The sequence below is a fragment of the Panthera leo genome, chromosome C1, assembly GCF_018350215.1.
Source record: "Panthera leo isolate Ple1 chromosome C1, P.leo_Ple1_pat1.1, whole genome shotgun sequence".
NCBI classification, from domain to species: Eukaryota; Metazoa; Chordata; class Mammalia; order Carnivora; family Felidae; genus Panthera; species Panthera leo.
The window spans coordinates 17,592,960-17,606,225 of NC_056686.1; the positions used below are offsets into that span (position 1 = coordinate 17,592,960).

At 40.2% G+C, this 13,266-nt stretch overlaps 1 pseudogene; it reads right to left on the bottom strand.

Annotated features, from left to right (window-relative positions):
- Positions 1–12,831: 12,831 nt before the first annotated feature.
- On the bottom strand, positions 12,832–12,981 carry LOC122228886 (annotated as a pseudogene).
- Positions 12,982–13,266: the final 285 nt, after the last annotated feature.

Here is a 13,266-nt window from a genome sequence, read left to right on the forward strand (position 1 = left end):
TGGGAGCTGTAGGAAGACATTAATAATCACATAAATAGTTGCATAATTACTACCTTTAGCAGTAATCACGAATACCCTTCCAGTTCCGAGTGCAAAGTAATAAGATGAAGCATTAGTATTTGCCATGCCCAGGTCTGAGTTCTTTGCACGTATTAACTCTTTCATCACTACCTCCAGGATTCAAATGCAGGCAGTCGATGAGAGAGACAGTGCGCGCGAGCATGAAACATCCTTTGATTTCATACCTTGAGAATGAGTAAGATTTATCCAGGTAAAGAGGACACAAGAAAAGCTTTCCAGAGAGCAAACCACATGCAAAGGCCCCGGGGCAAAGAAATTGAATGCTTAGAGCAGTGTTTTTCAAAATGCATGTTGTACCCCATTAATGGGTCATAACGTTAATCTAGCAGGTGCCAACTTTTTTAAAAAATAGAAAAAATTGGAGAAAATAGTAGTAAAGCTAAGTACTGCTTTACAAATCTTTTGTTTGTTGTTACATATGTCAACTAGGTTACAATGTAAATTAAATTTCTTACTGTAGGCTGTAATTTAGAAATGTTTGAAAAACACTGTTTTAGAGAGATAAGAAGGCCAGAATGACCGCAGAGCAAGGATGGGACTTTCTACTAAGATGGGAGAGATTGACAAGGACCATACCACTGGCTTTGGAGAACACATTAACAGCTATCCTAATAACAATGCATTTGATGGGTTTTAAGCAGAGAGAGATGATCAAATTTCCATTTAGTGAAAAGTCACTGTGGCTACTGGGTGGGTGGTATCCAGCTGGTAAATGCACTAACTGGCATTCCTACGGGAGTCAGAGAAGGCACTGTCCCTGCCATCAGGGGGCTCAGATTTTAGCTAGGGAAAGAACATGACCTGATAAGTGTTCTGTTATGCTTCCATAGTACCAAAAATTTCCTCAGCACCAAAAACTACTCCCAGAGTTCTCAAACTTGCAGCTAACGGACAGAATCAGACCTCAAAATACTAGCACGGCATTTAATTTATTTTAAAATATTTATTTATGATTTTCATGACTGTTATGACATATTTATTTTTGACTTTCAGGAATTGTGCACTGAAAACTATAAACAAACTGTAAACAATTCCTGAAATTAAAGAAGACAGAAATAGATGGAAAGGTATATCATGTACATGAATTGGAAGACAATATTGTTAAGATGTCAGTATTATCCAAAGTGATCTGCAGATTCCGTGCAATCCCTATTAAAATCTCAATGATGTTTTTTGAAGAAATAGAAACATTCATCCTAAAATTCATGTGGAACCTCCAGGGGCCCTGAATAGCCAAAACAATCTTGGGAAAAAAAAAGCAAAGTTGGAGGACTGACACTTTCTGATTTCAAAACTTACTATATTAATAAAAACAGTGTGGTACTGGCATAAAGGAAGACATATAGATCAGTAGAATAGAATAGAGAACCAAGAAAGAAACCCTTGTATATATGGTCATATAATTTTCAACAAGGATGCCAAGATCATTCAGTGGGGAAAAGGACAGTCTTTTCAATAAACGATGCTGGGAAAATTGGATATCCACATCGGAAAGAACGAAATTGGACGCTTACTTCACACTATATACAAAAATTAACTCAAAATGGATCAAAAATCTACACGTAAGAGCTAAAACTACAAAACTCTTTGAAGAAAACATAGAGGAAAAGCTTCGTGACATTTGAGTTGGCAATGATTTCTTGAGTATGGCACCAAAATCATAGGCAGCAAAAGGAAAAACAGAGAAATTAGACTTCATCACTTTTGTGCATCAAAGAATACCATCAAGAATGAAATAATAGCCCACAAAATGGGAGAAAATACTTGAAAATCATATATCTGATAAGTGCTTAATATCCAGAATATTCAAGGAACTCCTAAAATTCAAGAACAAATAAACATCTCAAAAATGGCAAGAATGTGAATAGACGTTCCTCCTAGGAAATGGTGTTTGCCAAAGTAGAGTGGTTACCAGAAGCTGAGGGGAGAAGGATATGAGGCATTATTGTTTAATGGGTACAGAGTCCCAGTTTGAGAAGATGAAAACATTCTGAAGATGAATAGTGGAGATGATTGCGCAACAATGTGCCTTAATGCCTCTGAACTGTATACTCAAAAGTCTTTCAGAAGATGCCCCTCCCCTGTTTATGCCCCTCCCCCTCTCTCAAATAAGTAAACATTAAAAAAAAAAAAAAACAGGGGCTGGAGGAGTGGGGATGAGAGGGATGGGGACTTATTGCTTCAAGGTTTCAGAGTTTCTGTTTGGAATAATAAAAATCTTAGAAATAGTAGTTGCACAACACTGAGGAAGTACTAAAAGTCACTGAGAATTATACGCTTAAAAATGGTTGACGGAATACTATGTGGCAATGAGAAAGAATGAAATATGGCCTTTTGTAGCAACATGGATGGAACTGGAGAGTGTTGTGATCACTGAAATAAGTCATACAGAGAAAGACAGATACCATATGTTTTCACTCTTATGTGGATCCTGAGAAACTTAACAGAAGACCGTGGGGGAGGGGAAAACAAAAAAGGGTTAGAGAGGGAGGGAGCCAAAACATAGGAGACCCTTAAAAACTGAGAACAAACTGAGGGTTGATGGGGGGTGGGAGGGAGGGGAGGGTGGGTGATGGGTATTGAGGAGGGCACCTGTTGGGATGAGCACTGGGTGTTGTATGGAAACCAATTTGACAATAAATTTCATATTAAAAAAATGGTTGAAATGATGAATTTTATGTTATATATATATATATTCATAATAAAAAAAGTTAAAAAAAGAGTTACCGTATGAACCAACAATTCCACTCTAGGTATATATGCAAGAGAAATAAAAACATGTGTCCAGGGCGCCTGGGTGGCTCAGTCGGTTAAGCGTCCAACTTCGGCTCAAGTCATGATCTCACAGCTTGTGAGTTCGAGCCCCGCGTCGGGCTCTGTGCTGACAGCTCAGAGCCTGGAGCCTGCTTCGGATTCTGTGTCTCCCTCTCTCTCCGCCCCTCTCCTCCTCACATTCTGTCTGTCTCTCTCTCTCAAAAATAAACATTAAAAAATTTTTCTTTAAAACCCATATGTCCATTAAAAAAAGTTGTGCATAACTGTACGAAGCAGCCTATTCATAATTAGCCAAAAAAGTGAAAGTAACCCAAATGCCCATTAAGTGATAAATAGATAAACAAATGTGGGGGAGGGGCATGAATACAACAGAGTATTATTCAGCCATAAAAAGAAAGTTCTGATATGTGTTATAACAGGGATCAACCCTGAAAAAACTAGGCTAAGTGAAAGAAGCCAGACCCAAAAGACCACATATTGTATGATTTCATTTATACGAGGTACCCAGAATACGTCAATTCATAGAGAGAAAGTAGATTAGTGGTTACCTAGGGCTGGGAGATTACTGAAGGGAGATGGGAGTGCCAACTTTTAAAAGGTATGGAGGGGTGGTGTGCCTGGGTGGTTCAGTCGGTTGAGCGTCCGACTTCAGCTCAGGTCATGATCTCACTGTCCATGAGTTCCAGCCCTGCATCGGGCTCTGTCCCGACAGCTCAGAGCCTGGAGCCTGCTTCAGATTCTGTGTCTCCTTCTCTCTCTGCACCTCCCCTGCTCACGCTCTCTCTCTCTCTCTCTCAAAAATAAATAAACATTAAAAAAAAAAAAAAAAGGTATGGAGGAGTGCCTGAGTGTTAGGTCATGATCTCACAGTTTGTGAGTTTGAGCCCTGCTTGGGGCTCTGTGCTGACAGCTCGGAGCCTGGAGCCTGCTTTGGATTCTGTGTCTCCTCTCTCTGCCCCTCCCCCACTTGTGCTCTGTCTCTCTCTATCAACAATACATAAATGTAAAAAAAAATTTTTTTAAAGGTATGGAGTTTCTTTTGGGGGTGATAAAAATGTTCTAAAATGGATTGTAGTGATGTTTGGACAACTCTGTAAATATACTGAAGACCACTGAGTTGTCCATTTAAAAAAATTTTTTTTAATGTTTATTTATTTTTGAGACAGAGAGAGACAGAGCATGAACGGGGGAGGGTCAGAGAGAGAGGGAGACACAGAATCCGAAGCAGGCTCCAGGCTCTGAGCTGTCAGCACAGAGCCCGACGCGGGGCTCGAACTCACGGACTGCGAGATCATGACCTGAGCCGAAGTCGGACGCTTAACCGACTGAGCCACCCAGGCGCCCCTGAGTTGTCCATTTTAAATGGATGAGTTGTAGAATGTGAATTATAGCTCCATCAAGCAGTTTTTTAAATGTCAAAAACATAATAAAGGGAGGGAAAGTCCCTGAGATGACCGACAATGGAGTCTTTGAGCCCAGTCCCATCTTTCCACCCGCTCAAGGTTGGCCATCTAGATCTATGGCCCAAGGTAGCCCCCACAAGTATAGTATCTTGGGCCTGGTCAAGGTCTTCTCATCTGCAACCCATGTCCCCGGTGGGGGGGGGGGGGCACTGTGGCAGGGTTGTCTACCTTTGGAAAATTCTCAGCCCATTAACAGACTATGAGAGTCACTTTTGTCAGTTTCCTAAGGTAACTACAGTGAAAATTTGTCAGCTTAGGATTTGCTGGCAGGTGAGAGGAAGTGGTCTGCCAAGGTCCTCAGCTGAAGAGTCCAGAAACTTAGGCTTCCATTTTGTAAGAGATCCAATCAAGTCTTCCCTACAAACTATCCTGCCCTGGGCTGGTAATTCCAACATGCAATTACTTGAGACATTTGAGTTGATGGCAAACTTTGCAAGGTGTCTGATTTGCTTGTCTCCATTGAGAAAGATCCTGGGACACACCTTGGGCCAACATTTTGTAAGGGGTTCCGTCTATGTCCCAGCAGCAAACCATCCTGGACCTGTGACCGTCCACATGAGCAGGGAGGCTGAAAGGATATGACAGACCTCTGACCTCCGTTTCGTAAGAAGTTGGATCTACTTATTTCCATCATAACCGTCATCTGGAATCAAACCCAAAACAGCATGGATTTACTCCAGACATTTGAAAAATTTTTAAATATTTATTAATTTTTGAGAGGGGGGAGGGCCAGAGAGAGAGGGAGAAACAGAATCCAGAGCAGGTTCCAGGCTCTGAGCTGTCGGCACAGAGCCTCATGCAGGGCTCGAACTCATGAACCGTGAGATCATGACCTAAGCCGAAATCAGATGCTTAACCAACTGAGCCACCCAGGTGCTCCATACTCCAGACATTTGATGCAATATTTACGACTTAAGAGTTAGGGACAACTCAATTTTGTAAGAAGTTGGACCTGCCGGTTTTCATAGCAGCCATTCTCCAATAATGACCAACAGCGACGATTTACTCCAGACATTGGATGACATCTTAGAGTTGGGACCACACTTTGGGATTACATTTTTTTTTTTTAATTTTTTAAGTTTATTTATTTTTGAAACAGAGAGAGACAGAGCATGAGCAGGGGTGGGTCAGAGAGAGAGGGAGACACAGAATCGGAAGCAGGCTCCAGGCTCTGAGCCGTGAGCACAGAGCCCGACGCGGGGCTCGAACTCATGGACCGGGAGATCGTGACCTGAGCTGAAGTCGGACGCTTAACCGACTGAGCCACCCAGGCGCCCCAAGGGATTACATTTCTAAGGAGCTGAATCTACTCTTCTTCTTGAGAACCATCCTGGAAGCACTCCAGTTTGGCATCTTCTGAAAGACTGAAGAGCTGAGGACACACCTGGGGTGTGTAAGATTTTGCCAGGAGCTCGGTCTGTAAGTGAACTCAGCCAGCAGGATTTACTGGGGACCTTTCATACCGTCTGGGAGGCCTTCAGATGCAGGCCACATTGTCTGCCCCATCTCCTTCCAGTGGGATGAGGGGTTAGGGCCGTGGGAGTGGCCATTGTTGAGTCTCTGGCACAACTGTTTCTCATCTTGTTTTAGGTATCTTGTATCTTTCATTGTTACAGAAGAAGGAAGTTTTTCATTGTTTTCTAGTTTCTGGACTGTGGAAATGCAACTGGTTTCTATCTACGGATCCAACAACCTGCTAACATATCATGTTACTTCTAAGAATTCATTTGTATATTCTTTGAGGTTTTGTATGTGGACAATCACACAATCTGAGAACAGCGACAGCTTGGTTTCTTCCTTGCAAATTCTGATGTCCCTTATTTCTTTTACCTGTTTTATTGCATGGTTAGGACCTCCCAAATAGCACTTAGCACAGTGATACTGGGCACCCCAGCTCACTCCTGCTTTACAAGGCTTGCTTCTCAACACCCCCTTTTAGGTATAATGTTTGCTGTAAACTGTTAGCGTATGCCCACTTCTGGTCCTGCTTTTCACATAGGTTTGTTGTTGTTGTTATTCTGAATTACGAATGTGATGTATCAGGGGTGGCGCCCGGCTGGCTCAGTTGGTAGAGCTGCAACTCTTGATCCCAGGGTCATGAGTTCAAGCTCAATGTTGGGTGTGGAGCCTACTTAAAAAAACTACAAAAAAAAAAAAACCCCACAAAAAAACAAATGTGACTTATCAAAAAATATTTCTGAAACTATTGAGATCATCTAGCTTTACTCCGTTAATGTGTTGAATTCACTGGCATTTTTTTCTGATATTAAAGGCAACCTTAAATTCCTGCTATACAACCAATTTCAACAAGTGTTGTTATACTTTTATGACTGTTACCTGGATTCAGTTTGTGATATTTTGCTCAGGATTTTTTGCATCTTTGGGGGTGAATGGGTGGCTCAGTCGGTTGAGTGTCTGACTCTTGATTTTGGCTCAGGTCATGATCTCATGGTTGATGTGAATGAGCCCCAGGTCGGGCTCTGCAATGGCAGGGCAGAGCCTGATTGGGATTCTCTCTCTCCCTCTCTCTCTGCCTCTCCCTGCCCCCGCATGCTCTCTCTCTCTCTCTCTCAAAATAAATAAACTTAAAAAAAACTTTCTGCTCAGGTCATGATCTCACAGCTCGGTCAGTGCAGAGCCTGCTCGGTTCCTGTCTCCCTCTCTCTCTGCCTCTCCCCAGCTCATGCTTTCTCTCTGTCTCAAAAATAAAAGCATAAAAAAATTTAAAAAAAGAATTTTTTGGATCTTTATTTATGAGTGGATAGAGCTATCCTATTATTTTACTATTTTCCTCTAATTATGGTGTCAAAATTATGGTAGTGTTATGAATGACGCGAGGTGTGTCCCCTTTTTCCATTGTCTGAAAAACAGTAAGACTTCCAACCTCTTTGGAAGTTTTGCGTGACTCAACTGTAAAACCACCTGGGTCTGGTGTTTTCTTTACAGGACGATCATGTAGTACTGATTCGGTTTCCTTAAATGTTAGAGGACTTTCAAGGTTTCTACTTCTCCCTAAGTCATTTGGCTTAGTGCTTTTTTCAAGGAATTATTTTATTTGTTTCAAATTTTATTGGTACAAAATCATCCATCTTATTCTCTTTAAAAAATTTAAATTTTGGGGGGCGCCTGGGTGGCTCAGTCAGTTAAATGTCTGACTTCAGCTCAGGTCATGATCTTGTGGTCCGCGAGTTCGAGCCCTGTGTCAGGCTCTGTGCTGACAGCTCAGAGCCTGGAGCCTGTTTCAGATTCTGTGTCTCCCTCTCTCTGCCCCTCCCCTGTTCATGCTCTGTCTCTCTGTCTCAAAAATAATTAAATGTTAAAATTAAAAAAAAATTTTTTTTTTTATTTTTAAGAGAAAGAGAGCAAGGGGAGGGGCAGAGAGAGAGAGAGAGAGGATAGAGGGAATCCCAAGTAGGCTCCATGCTGTCAGCACAGAGCCCAACTTGGGGCTCGATCTCACAAACCCTGAGATCATGACTGGAGCTGAAATCAAGAGTCGTACACTTAATGACCGAGCCACCCAGGCACCCCTATTCTCTTTTTAATCTTGCTGTGTAGTGTGTTTTCATTCCTAAGATTGTTTATTTGTGCCTTTTCTTTTCTTTTCTTTTTTCTGTTTATTGTTAGTATTTCAAAGAATAAACTATTGGCCCTATTGATCATTATTCTATTCTGCTTCTTGAGTTTCTGCTTTTAATTTCATCACTTAAATATCATTTTCTTTGAATTGGTGCTCCGTTTCCACCCCCCAACCCTGCTTCCTGATGTTTTTACAATGATATTCCATAACTTATTAAATCTCCGCCTTGGGGCGCCTGGGTGGCTCAGTCGGTTAAGCGTCTGACTTCGGCTCAGGTTATGATCTCGCGGTCCGTGAGTTCGAGCCCCGCGTCGGGCTCTGTGCTGACAGCTCAGAGCCTGGAGCCTGTTTCAGATTCTGTGTCTCCCTCTCTCTCTGCCCCTCCCCCGTTCATGCTCTGTCTCTCTCTGTCAAAAATAAATAAACGTTAAAAAAAAAATTAAAAAAAAATCTCAGCCTTTCATTTTTCCCAATATAAATTTAAGGCTATACATTTCCTTTAAGTACACTTTTCCATTTTTTTTTCCCATTTTTTATTGTGGTAAAATACATATAACGTACAATTTATCATCTTAATCATTTTTAAGTGTACAGTTCAGTGGTATTAAATATTCATAATGTACAACCATCACTGTCATCCATCACGACAACTGATTTCATCTTGTAAAACTGAAATTCTACAGCCGGTACCCACCACTCTACTTTCTGTCTCTGTGATTCGAACTATGCTAAGTATCTCAGAGAAGTGGAATCTTCTGGTGACTGGCTGATTTCATTTAATGTTCTCAAGGGTTATCCATGTTGTATCATTGTGGAATTTCCTTCCTTTTTGACATTGAGTAACATATATGTGGCTAAGCAAACTGTGCAATATACAGGTGAAATACATTGAAAAGCAAGCACATATGTAAGTATATTTTGGTTTGCTTATCCATTCATCTGTCAACAGACACTTGGGTTACCTCCATGTTTTGATGATTGTGAACAATGCTGGTATCAACATAGGTGTACAAATACTCTTTTTGAGACTCTGTTTTCAGTTCTTTGGGGTATACACCCCAAAGTGCAATTGCTGGACCGTATGGTAAGTCTACGTCTAATTTTTTTCAGGAAGTGCTACATTGTTTTTCACAACAGTTGCACCCTTTTACATTCCCACCAGCAACGCACAAGGGTTCCAATTTCTCCTCATCCTTGCCGACACTTATTTTCTGGTTTGTCTTTTTGTTTTTTGATAAAGCCATTCTGATGGTTGTAAAGTGGCATCTCGGGGTTTTGATTTCTACTTCCCTAGCGATTAGTGATTCTGATCATCTTTTTATTCTTAATGTCCATTTGTATATTTTCTTTGGAAAAATATATGTTGAAGTCCTTTTCCATTTTTAAATTGGTCTGTCCTTCGTTAGTTGAGTTTTAGGAGTCTACTACTTTATATTCTGGATTTTAATCAGAATATTAAATAAAATCAATATTTTCTTAATATTAAAAATAATATTAAATATTTAACATTATCAGATATATTATTTGCAAATATTTTCTCCCATTCTGAGGTATGCATTCTTTTTTTTAAACAAAATTTTTTAAACGCTTATTTATTTTTGAGACAGAGAGAGACAGAGCATGAACGGGGGAGGGTCAGAGAGAGAGAGGGAGACACAGAATCGGAAACAGGCTCCAGGCTCTGAGCTGTCAGCACAGAGCCCGACACGGGGCTTGAACTCACAAACCGCGAGATCATGACCTGAGCCGAAGTTGGACGCTTAACCGACTGAGCCACCAGGCACCCCGCATTCTTTTTTTTTTTAACTGAGGTTTGTTCTATAAATCCTGTTGATGGTGCCTTTGGATGCACAAATTTTAAAAATTTTCATTAAGTCCATTTGTCTATTTCTTTTTGTTTTCTGTGCTTTTGGTGTATCCACAAAATCACTACCAAATCCAGTATCATGAACTCTTGTCCTATGTCATCTGTCTTCCAAGAGTTTTATTGTTTTTGGGCCTTACGTGTAGGTATTTGATCCATTTTGAGTTAATCTTGTATGATATCAGAGAAGGGTCTAACTTCATTCTTTTGCACATAGATATCTAGTTTTCCCAGCACCATTTGTCGAAAAGACTGTTTTTTTTCCCCCAGTGAATGTCTTGGCACCGTTTTCAAAAATAATTTGACCACATGTGCAAGGATTTATTTTGAGTCTCTCTATTCTAATCCATTTATCTACTTTATGTCTGCTTTATGCCAGTACCATGCTGTTTGGTTACTTAGTAACTAACAGTGTATGTGTGTGTGTGTGTGTGTGTGTGTGTATGGGAATCTTCAGGGTTTTCTACATATCAGCTTATATCATCTGCAAACAGAGTATTTTACTTATTCCTTTTTAATTTGGATAGCTTTTATTTCTTTTTCTTGACTAGCTGCTCTGGCTAGGACTTCCAAAGAGAAGTGGTAAAAGCAGGAATTCATGTCTTGTGTGTGGTCCTAGAGGAAAAGCTTTCAGTCTTTCACCATTGAGTATGATGTTTGCTACAGGTTTTTTATATGGCTTTTATTATGTCGAGGTAGTTTGCTTTTAGTCCTAGTTTCTTGAGTGTATTTGTCACAAAAAAGTGTTGGATTTTGTCAAATGCTTTCATCAGTTGAGATGATCATGTTTTTTCCCCTTCATTTTGTTAATGTGGTGTATTATAACGATTGATTTCTGTATCTTGAACCATCCTTGCATTCCATGAATAAATTCCACTTGGTGATGGTGTGTAATACTTTGAATATTTTGCTGATTTGGGTTTGCTAGTATTTTGTTGAAGAGTTTTGCATCAATGATCATAGGGATATTGGTCTGTAGTCTTCCGGTAGTGTCTTTGTCTGGGTTGATATGAGTTTAATGCTGGTCTCGCAAAGTTAGGAAGTTTTCTCTCCTCTTTAATTTTTTGGAAAAGTTAGTTCTTTAAACGGTAGAATTTGTCAAGAAGCTATTGGGTCCAGGGATTTTCTTTGACAGGAGATTTTAAAACTATTGATTCAATCTCCTTACTAGTTATAAGTCTATTCAGGTTTTCTATTTCTTTGTGATGCAGTCTTGGTAGGTTTTGTTTTTTGGAAATTTCCCACTTCATCTAGGTTATCCAGTTTGTTGGAGTACAACTGCTCATTAGTTTTCTCTTATAGTCCTTTTTATTTCTATAGAATTAGTAGTAATGTCCCCATTTTCATTTTTATTTTAGTAATTTGAATCTTCTTTTTTCATCATAGCTACAGGTTTGTCATTTTGCTGATCTTTTCAAAAAATGAACTTTAAAAAAAGTTTTTTTTAGAGAGAGACAGTTCACATGCAAGTAGGAGAGGGGGGCAGAGAGAGAAAATCTTTTTTTTTTTAATTAAAAAAATTTTTTTTTCAATATATGAAGTCTATTGTCAAATTGGTTTCCATACAACACCCAGTGCTCATCCCAAAAGGTGCCCTCTTCAACACCAATCACCCACCCTCCCCTCCCTCCCACCCCCCATCAACCCTCAGTTTGTTCTCAGTTTTTAAGAGTCTCTTATGCTTTGGCTCAGAGAGAGAAAATCTTAAGCAGGCTCCACACTCAGTGCAGAGCCTGACACAGGGCTCAATCCCATAACCCTGGGATCATGACCTGAGGTGAAATCAAGAGTTGGATGCTCAACTGACTGAGCCACCCAGGCGCCCTGAAAAAACAATTGTTTCATTTATCTTCTCTATTGTTTTTTGGTTCTCTATTCTGTTGATCTCTGCTCTAACATATGGTCTTTTCTTCAATCTTTCTTCTTTCAGTTCCTCAGGCTCCATAATTTCCATTGTCCTGTCTTCAAGTGCGGTATCCTTTCTTCTGCCTAGTCAAATCTACCTTTGAATCCCTCTGGTGAATTTCTCATTTTAGTTATTGTACTTTTCAGCTCCAGAATTTTGTGCGTGTGCGGTTTCTTACGTTATCTAGCTATCTATTGACATAGGTTTCATTCATACATCATTTTCTCGAATTTCTCCCACAGCTTCCTTTAGTTTTTTGAGCGTCTTTAAGGCAGCTGTTTTAAGGTCTAATTTATCTGCCATCAGGTCTTTTTCAGAGACTTGTTTTTAAGTTTCTGTTGATTCACTTTTTTCTTTTGAAGGGACATGTTTCCCTGTTTCTTTGCATGCCTGGTGATTTGTTTAAAACTGGAAGTTGGAATCTAATAATGTCGTTAACTCTGGAAATCAGTTACTACCCTCCTGGGTTTGCTGGGGTTTTGTTGTTGTTATTGTTTTCGTATTTTGATTATTGTAGGCTGTTTCTATGCTGAGGATAATCCAGAGGTATAAACTTAAGGTCTCCTCAGGTCTTTTCTGAGCCTTTCCCTGGGCATGCATGGTCACTTTCTAATTCTCCTCATACATGCAGTTGCTTTTGAATATCCTCGTTTTTAATGTCTGGCTCCCCAAATGGGTAATATTTGAATGGGAGAGGGGAGGGCACTAGCCCTTTAAATCCACTGGAAGTCACTTTAGCCCAAGGAGGAGGGGCTTGCAACAATGGGGGAGGCACAACAATGGCTGCCCACCTCTGTGACCAGAAGCAGCCATCAGAGATCTGAGCTCAAATCCCAGGTATTTGGAGGGCAGGGTCCTTTTTGCCCTCTTGGGCTCCCATGAGCTGTGTGCAAGTTGTTCCAGGAACACATTCATAGCTGCCTGTTCCGTGGCTGGGGGTGGGGAATAGGCAGCTAAGTTGACCAACACTAACCACAATTTACCATCCAAATCTTCCTCTGGAAGTTGGAGCCTTGGTAGACTCCACAGTTCTACAAAAGTTGCATCAAATTCTGCCAGTGCAATTGTTGTCCAGGTCTGGAGATAGATTCCTGGTGCCTCCTCTCTGCCATCTTCCCAGCATCCTCTCTAAAGACTTCATTCCATCTCACAAGGTTCAGTACATAGTGTTCTCAATATTATTCTAAGCATTTTCTCATTCCCTGTATGGTGCCTTCTTTGATCAGTGAGTTATTTTAAAGTATGTTTTAATTAGCAATAATCGTGCCTCGGATAAACCTCATTGGCTATGATACTGCCACTGTGCAAAGCTATTTTAAAGTATGTTTTAAAATTTCCAAACTATAGGCTTTTTTCCTCCAGGTTTTTATGTTTTTATGGTCCTTTAATTATGTTGCAGACATCTGTATGATAGTGCTCCTTTGGTATTTATATTTATAAATATTCCATGTGCTTGAGAAAACAAACATTCCTTAAACGTCGTGTTAAGATGTCTAAATATATCTACCAAATAAAAAAGAAATGGAAAATCTGATTAGATCTATAATTAAAGGGGGGAGGGGGGCTGAACTGGTAGCCAACTCAAAAGAAGCAGTAT